Source organism: Ascaphus truei, chromosome 1 (genome assembly GCF_040206685.1).
Source record: "Ascaphus truei isolate aAscTru1 chromosome 1, aAscTru1.hap1, whole genome shotgun sequence".
Lineage (NCBI taxonomy): Eukaryota > Metazoa > Chordata > Amphibia > Anura > Ascaphidae > Ascaphus > Ascaphus truei.
This window is the reverse complement of record NC_134483.1, coordinates 495,910,252-495,927,128: the sequence shown is the minus strand read 5'-3', so window position 1 is coordinate 495,927,128 and position 16,877 is coordinate 495,910,252.

Sequence of the window (16,877 nt, the reverse complement as noted above, 5' to 3'; positions counted from 1 at the left end):
AATCCATGATATGTGAGCTTTATGAATTAGATTGACAGTTCTTGTAATATTATCTGGGGCATGTCTAGAGGAATAAATCCTACTAAGTCATGGTGAACAAGTGCCTCATGAAGTCATTGAGCCTATTGGCCAGAATTTTGACATACAGTTTAGTGTCCAAATCGGATGGTGGCTGGCACAGTTGAAGGGATCCTTGCCCTTTTTGAGAATAAGCACAACATTGGCAGATGCCATATGTTCTGGGATTAATTCGCGAGTACTACAAGGTGGGGTGTTAAGAGATTTGCTCATCTTTTATAGTAGGCATTGGGCAGGCCACCTGGGCCTGGGGTCTTAATGTTTTTTTTTGGCCATTATTACCTCTGATATTGACTCATTCAACTTGGTTAGCTGATCTGCCCTCAGTCTTGAGAGTTGATCATATTAGGGTCATATTAGACTCCATTAGGGAGTTGTATCGTATGGATATTGTTCAGGGAGTGTGAGCCACGTCGTTTTCTAGCTAGCATGGTGTGGGCCTTGTTACCCCTTTCATAGTCTTTTTCGGAGGTCCAATGCATGGCCTTTTCTGTTTTGTCAGATATTAATAAGTTTAGCTCGCCACGAGTCTTAATCAGATCAGCAACAATGGGTTCTGATGGGTTCGATTTGTGCTCACCCTCCAACCTCGCCAGCTTAGCCGAGAAATCCTCCAAAGATTTGAGTCTGTGTCTTTTCCTCTGTGAGGCGATTTTACTAAACGTGCCTCAAATAAATGGCTTGTGTGTTTCCCAGATAGTTGGAAAGGCAATGTCGTGGAAGTAATATTTTTTTTTTTTAATATCTTCCACCAGTTGTAGCAAAATTTCAGGGATGCAGAGCAGAGATTCATTTAAGCACCATTGTCTAGCAGTGCCAGGGGGTCTCGTTAGATGGGGCATAATCAGGTCCACTATTGCATGGTGTGACCATGCGATATTGTGTATACCTACTAGAGAGATTTGTGAGATTAGCTGTGCGTCTACAAAGAAGAAAGCTATCAAAGAATACAATTTATGTGGGGCGGAGTAGAAGGAGTAGTCTTTGACTGAGCGGTTATGCATGCTCCATATGTCTATCAATTGGTGGGCTTTTAGACAGTCTAGCAGGATCTTTGTATCTAATGGGATAGCCTTACCTGAACATTTAGCTCATTAGATGGGTGCAAATAAATGTCCCACCTTTCAATATATATCAAATAATCCGGTTCTTTTCTCAATTTATTCAGAGACAATAGAAAACATCTTTTACAGCATTATTTCAGTCAGTTACATCAGGTTTTCAGGCACATAGAATTTAGTTATAGAGTGGAGAATCCTTAGCTTGGTTTTTCAAATAACTCTGAATTCCATTAATACAAATACAATCTTTATACATTTTCCTTAAGCAGTCTTAACATAGCAATCACCTGTGCTTCTCACTGTCAGTCCAATCTTCTTAGTCAATCATCAACATTAGAACTTCTTCATTTAGCAATATTTACTTTGATTTACAAAACCCTCTTTGTTCTGTCACCAAGTACCTATGACATTAACTATGTTCCTAATATTTTAAGACCAATTTCTATTGTATTGTCATTTACTACTACCTGCAGCTAGCTATTTAACTAACCTTAGATTCCAAATGCATGATCCTATAATATTCACCTCTGCAGACCTTAAACATACCAAGTTTCATACAGAATGGACATTTATAAAATAAGATACGGTAGATTCTCAAGTCACATAAAACATTTGTACACCTGCACTTTCTTCAGACTAATTTAACTTCTTATCATTGTAGAGGCAGCTAATAATTTTCCAATATAATTTCCAACTTAATACTAAATTACTTATTTTAACTAGTTACATGCTGAATAGACATGTATATAGACAATATAGAATCTTTATTATTCCGACTTTAAATAGTCCTTTCATTACCTATATTGATTTTTCTGTCACCGGATCTATCAAGATTGTTATTCAACGTAGTGTTGAAATCCCCCCACCCCCAATGATTGGTAGGCCTTTCCGAATATCTTGCAAATGAGTGAAAAAGAATTCAAAGAAGAGCCTTGCTTCATGTTGTTCCCAATATGCCCCTTCACTGGGTCCCTTTTTTCATTTCCCTGGTTAGGGAAATGTCCTGCTCTTGTCCTGCTCTGATTTCCACCTCCACCCACCATTCTTGCACCATCTGTGTGGCCTGCTCTATCCAGTTCTCAAAATTGTCCTCTCCAGCTGCGGTAGGTCTTACACCTGAAAAGGTCTGCAGCCGCAGGCAGTCTTCCTGGCGGGATTGCATGGACTTTTCCACTAATTCCCCCATGGCTGTTATGAGTGCCACAGGTGAGGTAGAGGGGGTGTCCATGGAGGATGTACAGACAGCGGGGTACATCTCATAGTGAATCTCTTCCATGGTGGCCCCCTCCTTAGCTAGGAACTCTCGGACCTTGATAGTGTGATTAATGGGATTGCTAGGGCCAGCAACAGGCTCACAACCAACAGTGATATCCCACATTTTATTTTCCCTCCCCGCAATACTGGTAGGCTTACGAGCAGAATCAAATCTTCATCACACATACAGTACTAAGACTATATATACTGTGTAACACAAACATTTTCCCTTTTATTTGGGCCCATCGTCACGGAGGGGCCCCTCCTAGTAACCCATTTATAGTGGCATCATCGGCTATATCTGGGAACGTTAGGATTAACGCTCTGTTACAATCCAGGCCATCCCGCGCAAACCACTCACTTAAAATAGCCGCACTCATGGTGAGGATTTGTCATTTACACGTGACAGGAGGCGCTATAGAACGAAGAATATAGAAAATTCCAAGCTTTCCCCGCAAAAACTGGCTACTGGGTATACTTTAACCATTCCCTTGTCTGTCCATTTATGATTAGGGAACAGTATTGTGTGCATCACACCAACTGCAAAAAATCTCAGCAGCTCCTCCAATGTAACCCCTCTTTATCCTGGCCCCAGACTGATAGCTGTTCCTGGGGTGGGGGTCTGAGTCCTCTATTTCTGGGTGCTATGCTCCACGTGGCATTAGGTCAGACAACAGGAGAGAAACTACAATGATGTTTGTAATATAACCGTTTTTATATAATATTAGGTATCTTGTGACCCTTGGCAAATGATCACAACATTCATAATATAACACATCAACATAACATTACCCATAAACGCTGCCGGTGTATGTCAGTGTCTGAGGCTGTGGCCACCCAGTCCTGGGTAACAAGACCTGTGTGATGGCGCCGCACACCGTTGGATCTTGTTCAGCGGCAGATTCGAAAATCCGCCGCCCCAGGCACTTACATGTGGCGGGCGCCTCCTTGCTGCCGTTCTCCTTCTCCTGTGTCATTTGCCATCACATGGCAACGAGACGCCACGTCACGTTGGTGAAGTCGGTTCAGAAGGAGATGGAGAACGGCAGCAAGGAGGCAGCCAACACATGTAAGTACCTTTCCATCAGGCCAGAGTATGCGGCAAATGTATATGGGGGCAGACATTTTTGCCGTCCCAAAATCTTGCCGACCTAGGCCAGGGCCTAATGGGAAATCTGCCATTGAGCTTGTTAATGCAAATAAGTGGATCAGGGCTGAACTTCGCAAAACGTTAGAGTACCCCTTTTAGCTGAAATCGTTGTGGGTCCCCTCCGGTGGTGCTAGCTCCTCCGTGCTGCTTTCACTCCAGCTATCTGCTGGGCATGCCTGCACGCTCTGCTGTTCTCCCTCCAGTTAATGCACAATCACTTTAGCGGGACACAGACTGGTCCTGGATGACACACAACCATTCCTGAAGTCCTTCAAGCTCCTGCAGATCTGCTATAGCAGCTCTCCCGTTGCAGCTCTGCCCCTTTTATGTCCTGCCACGGCCTCTTTGAGAGCTCCTTCCTTAGTCCTGCACATTCAGAGTCCAATCTCACTGGCTAAGGGCATGTCCATCTCAAGTCACATCCTCCTGTACCGCAAGTGGCTCCCTGCTGCAGCACAGAAAGATGGGAATCATAATTCCCTATTACACCGCCCTTTGGCTGCATGTGTATCCGTTGCCTGCACTTACAAGTTACACAGGGATATCCTTAAAACCTTCCCTGGTGGTGGCTCGTGAGGACTGGAGTTGGCCACTCCCGGTTTAGTTTTTACCGTCGTGATATTTATTTTTCGTTTACTCCTCTATGGCAGCCTTAAATTTAATTCTCTCCCCTTTCTTATGTTATTTTGGTGTTTGATTACCTTTTTGCTCTTTATGCAGCTTGGTAAGATATATAACTGAAGCAGAAAGAGGTGTGGTCTGATTTTTACCTGCCTATAAGATTTTAGTCCTACCCCCTGCTTAGAGGATTACGCAAAGCCAGCAGTAAAGGCTGCCATAGAAGACTAAAAGAAAACAAAATATCACTACAAAAATATTTCCTACATTTTCCTAATTTTACTCTGATTACCACGTTCCCCCTATTCATGAGATATTTACCATTCTATGTTTGTTGTTTCTGGTCCCCTATGAAAAATCAATATGGCTGCCATCCAAGTCTCACTCCCATGTGCCAATAAGAAGCTGTATTGTCAGAGTTTGATATGGCAGCTTTCTATCCGATGACAACAGCGGCCATCTTTGATTTTACTTTCCTTTACCAGCACATAAAAAAAAAGGTAAACAAATATTGAACCAGGGAGCCCTCAGAACTAGAAACAGCACGGTCCAGCACTGGAGAGAGCCCACAGTTCCAATAATGTAGAGGGAAAACAAGGGGGGGGGTTTGCTGCTTTAAAAACATTTGTCTTCACCAGCGGCTGGGCACACCACTACGGACGCCACTACTACGAACTGCCCAAGACTCAAGGAGTGGGTAAGATTTTTTCAAGATATTTCAATTGTGAATTATGGACATTAATGAGTACCAGTATGTGTTATATTTCCTCCAATGAGGTTACATCAAGGTGAAGATTAGCATTTTTTGATTGTTCCCTTCAGGAGACGTTATACTGATTACTGACTGGTTACTCACATATCACTTTATATCAGCGGTCCCCAACATTTTCGGCACCAGGGGCCAGTTTTGTGGAAGACAATTTTTCCACGGACTAGGGGGGATGGTTTCGGGATGATTCAAGCGCATTACATTTATTGTGCACTTCATTTCTATTATTATTACATTGTAATATATAATGAAATAATTTTACAATTTACCAAAACTGTGACTGAGACAAGTGCGCAGTGCGGGAAAGAGGCGCGGACTAAAATAAGTGTCGGATTCTGACTTCTCATAAGGAGCGCGCAACCGAGATCCCGCGCATGCTCAGTTTACAGTAGGGTTCGCGCTCCTATGAGAATCTAAAGCCGCCGCTGATCTGACAGGAGGCGGAGCTCAGGGCGGTAATGCGAGCGACGGGGAGCGGCTGTAAATACAGATGAAGCTTTGCTCGCTCGCCCCCCACTCACCTCCTGCTGTGCGGCCCGGTTCCTAGCAGGCCATGGACCGGTACCGGTCCTTGGCCCGGGGGTTGGGGACCCCTCCTTTATATTATACCCACTCCATTCTAGAGTCATATGTATGAGCCCCATATATGATTAATGATGATATAGTTTGGAGATTCCACCATCACTGGAGCATTCACTCTCTATATACATTGAATGCTTTCAAAACATTATTAACTTGCACGAAATAATTCACATTAAAATGTCTTATTTGGGGTGTAACCTTCTTTATAAAGATAAACCAAACTAGTGTTTATCACAACCAGGCCAGATTTTTGTTACGAGTAATACGTTCGTATAACTTTTTTATTTACCCATCACATTGTACAATAGCCGATTTATAAAAGATGAGTTAGGCTGCGCTTATAGTGCTGTGACGTGACATCGCGGCAAAACAAACGTATTGCCGCCGTTGCGTGCACTTATAGTAGAAGAGGAGCAACGGCGTGGTCGCGATCGCTGGAAGTCAAGTCAATTAGATTTTTCCAGCAACCGCAGCGTGACGTCAGCACTATCAGCGCAGCCTTAGGCTAAGATAGCGCATCATATCTGACCCCTCAGAAGGTCCATCGTGGTTTCTCAAGTCAACAATAAAACACAATCATTATTGCTGTGCAGGAAATTGTGAGTTATTCAGTAGGAATCAAATATTCTCATCACGTATGTCAGCCCAATTACCTTCTTTTTGTAAGAGTTCGTGTCATCCTGAAATGTGTTTTTTTTTTTCTTTCAATTATTAAATAACATTATTATTATTTTTTTTGTACAATATTAGTTGCTTCACATATTTATTTCTGTGCAAACTTATTCTACTTCCGGGGTTTTCCTCTTGCCACACTACCCTCCCCATTTTCTTACCTGCTATTGAGCCTATAATACATCATTTGCTTCGTAGCATTGCTCTGTATTTAGGATACCCCTTAGCATATCACAACAAGCACCATACTGCCACCTATTCTAGTGATCTATAAATCCACTTCCTTTTTACTTATCCCTAAATACTACCAAATTCCATCATGAGATGATGACCTCGTGTTCCAGCATTCCTTTTCTATCTATACATTCTGATAACGTTGATATACCGGTATTTAACAGTTACTCTTGTATTCCACTCTCCCTCTTTTCTTGGAGACTGAACAGATGTAGATCACCTTTATGCTCTGCGTGACCGTCCGCAGCAAATAAACTATTTTGCAGAAGCTCTGTGATCTCCGTACCAAAGCCTTGTGATTTCAGGGATAAAAATGTTAATTATTTGGTTAAACAGCAGGACCACATGTAACATAAATCAAGCTACCTCTCTGTATACTGTTTTTCTTGAGTCTTTTCTGATTTTATGGCATAAACCAGTCCTCAAGGGCTGCCAACAGGTCAAGTTTTAAGGATATCCCTGCTTCAGCACAGGTGGCTCAGTCAAAGACTGTTGGTGGCCCATAAGGACTGGCGTTGGCCACCCCTGATGTAAACGGTGCACCGTTGTCGTGGCTTTTCTTTGTACTATCTCTGGATTATGGCTTCCCATATAGAGGTTTTATTAATAGTCTAGATAGAAAATGGCAATACCGCCTGACTTTGTGAAGTGAAACTTCTTTGCCGGCACCATGTGAATTTTTCGTTCGTGGAGACGAAAGTGTTGTCTGTGAGACGGACTTGATGTCAGTGTGCGCAAATAAGGGTAGTTGTGGGCAAAAGAGACCGCACGCATGCGTAGATGAGCCTGTCGGCTCGCACATGCGCAGATGCAGCCGTCGCCGCGATCAAGGGCATGCGCAGGGACTCTCTCCGCATCTCCACGAGCACCGTCAGAGCGGCCGTCACTGCGCTCATGCGCAGGAGCGCATCATCTCAATGCGCATGCGCAGGATCGGCCATCACCACGCACATGCACAGGAGCGCCCGTCTCATCGAGCATGCGCAGAGGTGTCCCTGCAGCGCATGTGTACACTCTGTGTATGCGCCGCCAACACATGTACAGAGAGGCCCTCCACATCCAGCACATGCGCAGAGGCACCCACCACAGCCAGGCACCCACCCATCCACCACAGCCAGATACCCATCCATCCATCTACCACAGCCAGACACCTACCCACCCATCCACCACAGCCAGACACCCACCCACCAATTACAGCCAGACACCCACCCATCACAGCCAGACACCCACCCACCAATTACAGCCAGACACCCACCCACCACGGCCAGACACCCACCACAGCCAGACACCCACCCACCAATTACAGCCAGACACCCACCACGGCCAGACACCCACCACAGCAAGGCACCCACCCACCAATTACAGCCAGACACCCACCCACCAATTACAGCCAGACACCCACCATGGCCAGACACCCACCACAGCCAGACACCCACCCATCCACCACAGCCAGACACCCATCCATCCACCACAGCCACCCACCCATCCACCACAACACCCACCCATCCACCACAACACCCACCCACGAGTAATCTGCAAAATAAGGAAACACAGCTGATTATATGTACTTTCATTTGTTTGTACATGTATACATGAAAATATGTATTAACCAGAATTATCTTAAGAGGATGTACTATGTACACTTTATTAAAAATACGGAATATGGCATGACTTCTGACCCCTGCTATTTTAGAGTCATATACACATATACATGTGTTTTGTCACTGAAATTGTATTTTGCTTTTGATGTTTTTAATTGAATGAAAGACTTTTGAGAGTATAATTACAATTTGAGTGACAAAACAAAGAAGTTTCACTTAAAATGCACATGCTCACCACACACCATTTGTTTTCTTCTGCTAATGCATTTCCCTATATAGCAGGAAATTACTATTTTGTAGACTTGTGGGAACGATTCCTGTGTATTCTCATATTGTGTTATCATAAATATCTGCATTTCAGCCCATCAGGTGTTGCTTCCACATTCTTTTACATTTGTAAGATTTTATGTTAATATATTTAGATATTTGTAGACACTAGCCGTATTAAAATTGTCTGTCAGCCTACAGTACATGCATTTCTTCTAAATGAGGATCATCACTAAAATTCAGATCCGTAAAAACAAATGCTATACTGTATAATCAGAAACAGAGATATTATGTTCCATGCAGAGATAATTTCTATCCTCCTGCTTCTGGTGCTAAAGTACCCACAAACTCTTATTTGACATAAAAGAAAATCACATTAAATGGATGCATTATACTGTATTCACATGTACCTTGAGTTGCATGCAAGCTATGGATGTTGATGCTTTTGTTTTGTTTTGTTTTTTTACTGTAATGAAAATATGAAAGAAAATAATTTGCATTTGTAGTAATAAATTTCAACTCCCAGACCGCAGAATACTTGAATCTCTTGCCTGCATAAAATAGGTAAACTAAATCGTATAGGTCCCATATAATACTTGTTGTTTCGTAGGCAAGCGCATTTGCACTTGAGAACGTGTTGCCTATCGAAACTTGTGTTTTCTCTCATTTTTACAGTGAGTGGTTAACATAAAAAGTGTCAGCCCCATCATAACAGCACCTATTAAACTGTACAGAAATAATTATGTAGCCTCTTCTCCTTTAATGATGAAGTAAGTATTTGTTAGGCCAGCAGTGCGCAAACTGGGGGTCGCGCCCCCCAGGGGGGGCTGGAGATTCTTCTGGGGGAAGGAGGGGGGGGGTAATTATGTGACCTTTGAGGGGGTAATTATGTGCCCTGGGGAGGGATGAGAAGGATGTATGAGCCTGGGGGTAAAGGTAAGGGCCTGGGGGGCAGGGAAGGGAGCACAGTGTGCTTACCTGCAGCCTGGGAGGATGGAGGGGGCCTGCTAGAGCCTGCCAAAGAGGGCCTACACTGCAGTGGGCCTGTCAGAGGGGGGGCCTGGTGGAGGGGGCCTCCAGAGGTGCCTGTCAGTTTTCATAGTTTTATAAGTAAACTCACAACAGCCATTGCTGCCTGCAGCCAATGCTCCTAAGCAGAAATGCTTTTAAGTAGAAATATTTAAAGTAGTGAGGAAGTTTATAAAGGAAGTTCAAAAAGAAGTGGAAAAGTGGACAACACCTTCTGCTTATGATTCCTGCATTTGAACGACGCTGGAAAGGAGGATATCATCTATCCCAGACTGCACATCTCAGCACTTAACGATTGCTGTGATGCCACCTTTATTTTTTATATTTGCTGTGACCTCACTTCTTTTCAAATTATGCACTTCCTTCCACCAGCCTCATCATGTCTCTAACTCTATTCATATGTCTCCATCTCTCCCTCCTTCACCACTTCTCAGTTCACATGAACTCCTTTCTTACCTGTGCCCTCTGACAAGCCACAGCTATACCCCCTTCACTAAATCACACCCCTACAAATCATCCTCACACATTCTCTTTCTATCCATGCTTTTCCTCCTCGCTTCTGGGGATATCTCTTCCAATCCTGGTCCCTGCCTTATTCCTACTTGCTCTCGTCCTCGCCTTCCACATGCAACTTCTACTCCTTCTGGTGTAAACCCCTCTAACCACATACACATCCCCTGCCACCCTCCCTCCTCTCTCCCTTTCTCCTGTGCCCTTTGGAATGCTCGCTCCCTCTCCAACAAGTTCCTCTCTGTACATGACTTCTTTCTCTCTCACTCTCTGCTCCTATTTGCTATAACTGAGACCTGGCTCACTCAGACTGACTCTGCTCTGGAAGCTGCCCTCTCCTCTGCCTTTCCTTCTCCCACACTCCGCGCCCTGATGGCAGGGGTCGAGGCGTGGGGCTCCTGCTCTCCTTTCTCTGCCGCTACCGAACCGTTCCTATTCCTCCCTCTTTTGCTTTTCCCTCCTTTTGAGGTTCACACAGTCCAGATCTTCTCTCCTCTCCCTGTCCATGTGGGGGTCATCTATCACCCACCTTCCTCTACTCATCCCCCTTCTGCCTTTCTCTCTCACTTTGAATCCTGGCTCTTTCTTCCTCTCCTCAGACTCCCCTGTTTTTCTCCTTGGGGACTTCAATTGCCACATCGATGACCCCTCTCTCCCTTGGGCTTCCCGCTTTCTTTCTCTAACCTCTTCTTTTGGCCTTCAACAGTGGACTGAAGCCAGCACCCACAAGGATGGACACTACCTAGACCTGGTTTTCACTAAAAACTTCTCTCTCTCCGATTTCTCCATTTCCCCTTTTCCTCTCTCTGACCATCACCTCATCTCATTTTCTCTCCATCTCCATCTCACCCTCGTTTTTGCAGAAACCTGTGCTCTATTAACCTACCAGCTCTTGATTCCACTTTACGCTCCAACCTCTCCTCTCTCAGTACTGCTACAGACCCTGACAACCTGGTCAGAAACTACAACTCTGCCTTATCTTCCTCTCTTGATCTTCATGCCCCGCTTTCTCTGCCATCCTCGCCCTTCTAACCCCAGACCCTGGCTAAACTCCCACACACGCATGCTGCGTTCCTACACTCGTTCCTCTGGAGGAAATCTCATACGCTCGCAGACTTCATTCACTTCAAATTTATGCTGTCCTGTTTCAACTCTGCCCTCTCTCAGGCTCATCACTAATCAACACATACAAGTCTAACCCACGCCGACTCTTTTCTGTCTTTGACTCTCTACTCAGACCACCCTCGGCTGCCTCCTCTTCTTCCTCCATCTCACCTCAGGACTTTGCTGACTTTTTAAAGGAAAAGGTGGAATCCATACGTCAGAACATCCCATCTGTTGCCTCCTCCCATCCCACAATGCTTCCCAACTCTCCTCCTGCCTTTCTTGACTCTTTTTCCGCTATCTCGGAGGAGGATGTGTCACTGCTGATCTCCTCTTCTCCCTCTACCACCTGCCCTTTTGATCCCATTCCCTCCCATCTCCTAAAACCTCTTGCTCCTTCTATAATCCCTGTGCTCACACAGATCTTTAACTCTTCCCTCTACTCTGGTACCTTTCCATCCTCCTTGAAGCATGCAACCGTTATACCATTACTCAAAAACAGCAAGCTTGACCCTACCTGTCCTTCTAACTATCGACCTGTCTCCCTCCTGCCTTTTGCCTCCAAACTCCTTGAACGTCTTGTATTCTCTCGATTGCTACACTTTCTCAACACCTATTCTCTTCTAGACCCTCTACAATCTGGCTTCCGCACTGCTCACTCTACTGAAACAGCCCTCACTAAAATAACTGACGACCTCCATGCTGCCAAAGACAGAGGTCATTACACTCTGCTCATATTACTCGACCTCTCTGCAGCATTCGACACCGTGGACCACCCTCGTCTCCATTACATTCTCCATACTCTTGGTATTCGGAATAAAGCTCTATCCTGGATCTCCTCTTACCTCTCCCATCGTACTTTCAGTGTCTCTTTTGCTAACACCTCCTCCTCCTCTATTGATCTCTCTGTGGGGGTACTCCAGGGATCTGTCCTGGGACCCCTTCTCGTTTCTCTTTACACACTCTCTAGGTGACCTAATCACATCTTTTGGGTTTAAATATCACCTCTATGCTGACAACACACACATTTACCTTTCAACCCCTGACCTTACACCTGCTATGCAGGCCAAAGTTTCTGAATGCCTCTCTGGAATATCATCCTGGATGGCCATCCACCGACAAACTTAATATGGCAAAAACAGAGCTCCTTATATTTCCTCCCAAACCTGGCCCTACTACCTCCTTCCACATTACTATTGGAATTACGATCATTCACCCAGTAGCCCACGCACGCTGCCTAGGGGTTACACTCGACTCCTCTCTCTCATTCTCTCATATTCTGTAAGGAATCCACTACTGGCTTTGACTTTTGCCTTGCAGACCTGTGCAGTTGCAGGCTTCCTCTGGCAATCTATGGCACAGGTGCTGCCTCTCATTGCAGCTTCTGCCCTGTGCTACTTCATTGGAGGAATTCTCACACACCCTCCTCCTGTGATTGGATCTCCGCCCTTTATATTCTAGGCGTTGGCTCTGAACCAGCGCCGAGCATAAACTATTCCTACCTCTATGTTACTGTCTCTGCCACAAACCACCCCAGGCCTCTCTCCTAGTGTTCTTACCTTCAAGTTCCTGAGTATCCAGAGGCCTGGTCCTGGACGTCTGTGCTGAAGCGTTGTTGCCAGCACTGGCCTGCTGCTATCTCCTTGCAGTGGCCTACCCTGGACGTCTGTGCTGAAGCGTTGATGCCAGCACTGGTACTGCTGCATTCCCTCCTAGCAGTAGCTACCCTTCCTGTCCTGTGGCCTGCCGCTATTCTCCTGCAGTGGCCTACCCTGGACGTCTGTGCTGAAGCGTTGATGCCAGCACTGGTACTGCTGCATTCCCTCCTAGCAGTAGCTACCCTTCCTGTCCTGTGGCCTGCCGCTATTCTCCTGTAGTGGCCTATCCTGGACGTCTGTGCTGAAGCGTTGATGCCAGCACTGGTACTGCTGCATTCCCTCCTAGCAGTGGCTACCCTTCCTTTCCTGCGGCCTGCTGCTATCTCCTTGCAGTGGCCTGCCCTGGACGTCTGTGCTGAAGCGTTGTTGCCAGCACTGGCCTGCTGCTATCTCCTTGCAGTGGCCTACCCTGGACGTCTGTGCTGAAGCGTTGATGCCAGCACTGGTACTGCTGCATTCCCTCCTAGCAGTAGCTACCCTTCCTGTCCTGTGGCCTGCCGCTATTCTCCTGCAGTGGCCTACCCTGGACGTCTGTGCTGAAGCGTTGATGCCAGCACTGGTACTGCTGCATTCCCTCCTAGCAGTGGCTACCCTTCCTTTCCTGCGGCCTGCTGCTATCTCCTTGCAGTGGCCTGCCCTGGACGTCTGTGCTGAAGCGTTGATGCCAGCACTGGCCTGCTGCTATTCTCCTGCAGTGGCCTACCCGGGACGTCTGTGCTGAAGCGTGTTGCCAGCACCGGTACCTGCTGCATTCCCTCCTAGCAGTGGCTACCCTTCCTTTCCTGCGGCTTGCTGCGATCCTCTTGCAGTGACCTGCCTTGGACTTCTGCGCTGAAGCGTTGGTTCTACCCGACGCTGCCCTGCGGTGAACTTCGGCCAGCCTGCTGTCTCCTCCTGCTGAGATCGGCGTCATGGGCCGAGGCCGCTCCTCGCGCAGAAGCCACCCCCGCGCTCACGCTCCTAAGCTGAAGCGGGGAAATCCTGACTACCTGTTGCCGAACTCCTGCTTCCATAACGACGATGCTGCCTTCTCCAATCCTGACCCTGCGATGTACGACTACGAACTGCGCACTCCGGATCAGTCTGCGTGGACTCAGGTCGGTGATTATATAACCCCACCTCAGCCCCGCGGTCCGGTCCCGGTTTGTGGCGAGCATCGGCGTAACATATTCAAAACGTTTCTAAAGCTTTTTCCTCCACAATATCACAAAGAAAGCCCGGGACAGTAATCCCACAGACACACACACATACACCCACTTACCAACACACACGCACATCAACACAGATGCCCACACTTACCAACACAGACACACACACCAACAGACACCCACACTTACCAACATAGACACACACACACACACCCTTACCAACACAGACACACACACCAACAGACACCCACACACTTACCAACACACACACACACCAGCGCACACACAGACACACACTTGCCAACACAGACATACACATACACACACACACTTACCAACATAGACACATTGAACCGGAACATCAGAGGTGAGCAGCTATGGAGTGCTCTGCAGCGCCACCTGCTCCCAGAAGCTGCAGTGGTTAAGCAGCCTGACAGCCCTGCTCCCCTCCTTCCTCCTTCCTCCTTCCTCCTTCCTCCTTCCTCCTACCGGCTACAGCTTGTAAGAGACGTGTGCAGAGGTACGCAATGGAGACCGTTTAAAGTGAAACTAAAATTAGGCTTTATTGCGCCTGTCCCTTTAACACAGCAAAAGCATTCAAAATAAGCAAAAGAAAACCTACTCCACTTTAGAGAATATCTACACATGTAGTCCAGCCCTCTCTAACTGGGTGGTTAGCTATGCTAATTACCAGCGCCAAATATATATATACATTTATGCAGATACACTGGCGACACGTTTTATCCTTATTGGGCTAGTTCCGCAAGCCGGGAGATTTCCCGGCTTGCTAGCCAAATCCCCTCGGTGTGCCGCGCGTCACCGATGCGCGGTCACGCTTCATCGGGTGCCTGCGCCCCATGTGCGCGTGCCCAGGGCTCCCCGAGGGAGCCCTGGTGTCCCGCGATGTGGGGGATGGCGGTGGGGGGTTCCGGGGGACCCGGTGGACCCGGAGAGGGGAGGGGGAAGCCCCGATCGGAGGACCGCTCCTCCGAGGCTTCAGCGCGCGCACGGGACACCCCGGCGTGCGCCCGGTTACTGTCGCGGCCGAGACGGGGCAAATGTAAGAATAAACTCCGCCGCGACAGTATATAACAGTCCCAAAAGAAAGTCTTATCTGTCTCTTGTAATTGTAGGTGAAGCCTCCCTGCTTTCCTGGGTCAAAACCTTTGTGTGCTAAAGCAATGTCTGTCCAGGTTTATAGGTCTGGTCCCCTTGTCTTGCTATCAGCATACAGTCCAGTCCTTCTGCAGCTCAAGACATCTGTTCCTCTGGTCAGTCCAATGTGAACTAAGGAAAAATCTGTCTGTCTTTCCTTGGTTCTGCCCCCAATTGTGAGACTAAGGAATCCTCCTTTCCTGTTTCAGAACGGGCTATTTCTGAGAGAGCTCTAATCAGCCAGGTGGAATTGGTTAATTGCTGGTTGGTTAATATGCAATTAACCAGCACACTGCTGGATTAGAGGCAAGTTTGTTAACAGGGATAAGTCCCTGTTACAAAGCCGTTCTAATGTTATCGGCCCCGCGCTCCACCGCCGGCATCTGCCTCTGATCTCCTCCAACCTTCTCTCTCCTCCTACCCGCCCGAACCGGGAGGACACCGGCTCATTAATAACCGGGACTGTCCCGGCTAAACCGGGAAATTTTGACAATAGTTAGGATACTGGGACAGCTCATTAAAAACTGAGACGTCTGGTCACCGTATATATGTATATTCTCTGAATGTTTGTAATTTTAACGAGTAATAAGTAGTTTCTGAGAGACAATATTTTCTTTGTTTTTAATGCTAGCTTGGGTTATAAAGAATAACTGCATGCATTATTAATATTGGTATCACATATTAATTAAACCGATTATTAATTGTGCAACAGTACAACCTCATTACATAGCTAGTTAATGACAACACTAGGGATATCGCTTTTCAAGAACATTTGTTAGTAAAAGGAATATTTCTATTACAATTAAATTACTACTATAGTTAATATAGCACGAAATTGGAAAAAATAACGGTCACCTTGTAGCTTCTACTTACTCCAATATTGCACATTTCAGTAAATATAACCCATAATGATCTAGTGTGTGTATATATGTGTGTGTATATATGTGTGTATATATATATATATATATATACTGTATATATATGTGTAGCCCTATGTAAACAGCACAGGCTATACATATCTTCCTCCTACTCTGGTAAGTCCTGTTAAGGGCAGGCAGCAGTAGTGATCATGGGTTTTCCCCCTTTTCTAGCCCTGCCCTGAGTGATAGATGCAGGCCCTGACTCTGCTGCAGGCATGAGACAGAGGGGAGGTACTGCTGACATCATGATGAGGTGGGGCTAAGCCTATTTAGCAGCCCATTCCTGTAAGTGACAGTGAATTCTAGTTCTATTCTAGTCTATGCTGGAGTCTGTCCTGGGAGTGGGAGGAGTATACCTAGCTCCGTCCTGGGAGCAGCAAGAGAGAGAACTCTGTCCTACGACATTTGGAGAAGCGAGCGGAGTTCAGGTGGACCAATGCCCCTCACCCCGAGGATGGAGTGATGGGGAGAATCCATCCCCCACCCAGAGGATATACCCTCTGAGGTGGCCAGTGGGGTATTGAGGCCCCAGCCCAGTCCATCCTGTCGGAGTGCACACTTGGAGGGAAGGATAGGAGGAAAGGCCTGTACAGAGTGGATGGTCGTGTGAATTGGGGACATTGCTGTTGTTGTTGTGGCTGCTTGTCGCCACTACTATCGGGCGCGGCTCGGACCAATAAAGAGAGACATTACCTTTTTATCAAAGACTGTTGTGTGATTCTGGAGCATCCACCCTGGGACCAGGGGTCACTCTTCTATACGGGTCCTACCCCATACCCTGGGAAGGTATAGAGGATGGAGGCGCTGCACCACCACTGAAAGCATGGAGGCTACTACCCCAGAAGCCTGGTCCTGTGATCCCCCACACCACCGCGGGAGACTCAGGCCCTCCTGTTCCACGCAGGTACGCACCACCCAGTACATGTAAGCCGCCCTCACACACCCTAGATATGTCAGATGAGTCTAGGGGGGGGGGGAATAAGGATTACATATATAAACAAAGGAAGTCAACCCTAAAAGAGCAGACTGAGGATAGCACTCACTCAGTGATAAGTTGCAAAGAATAA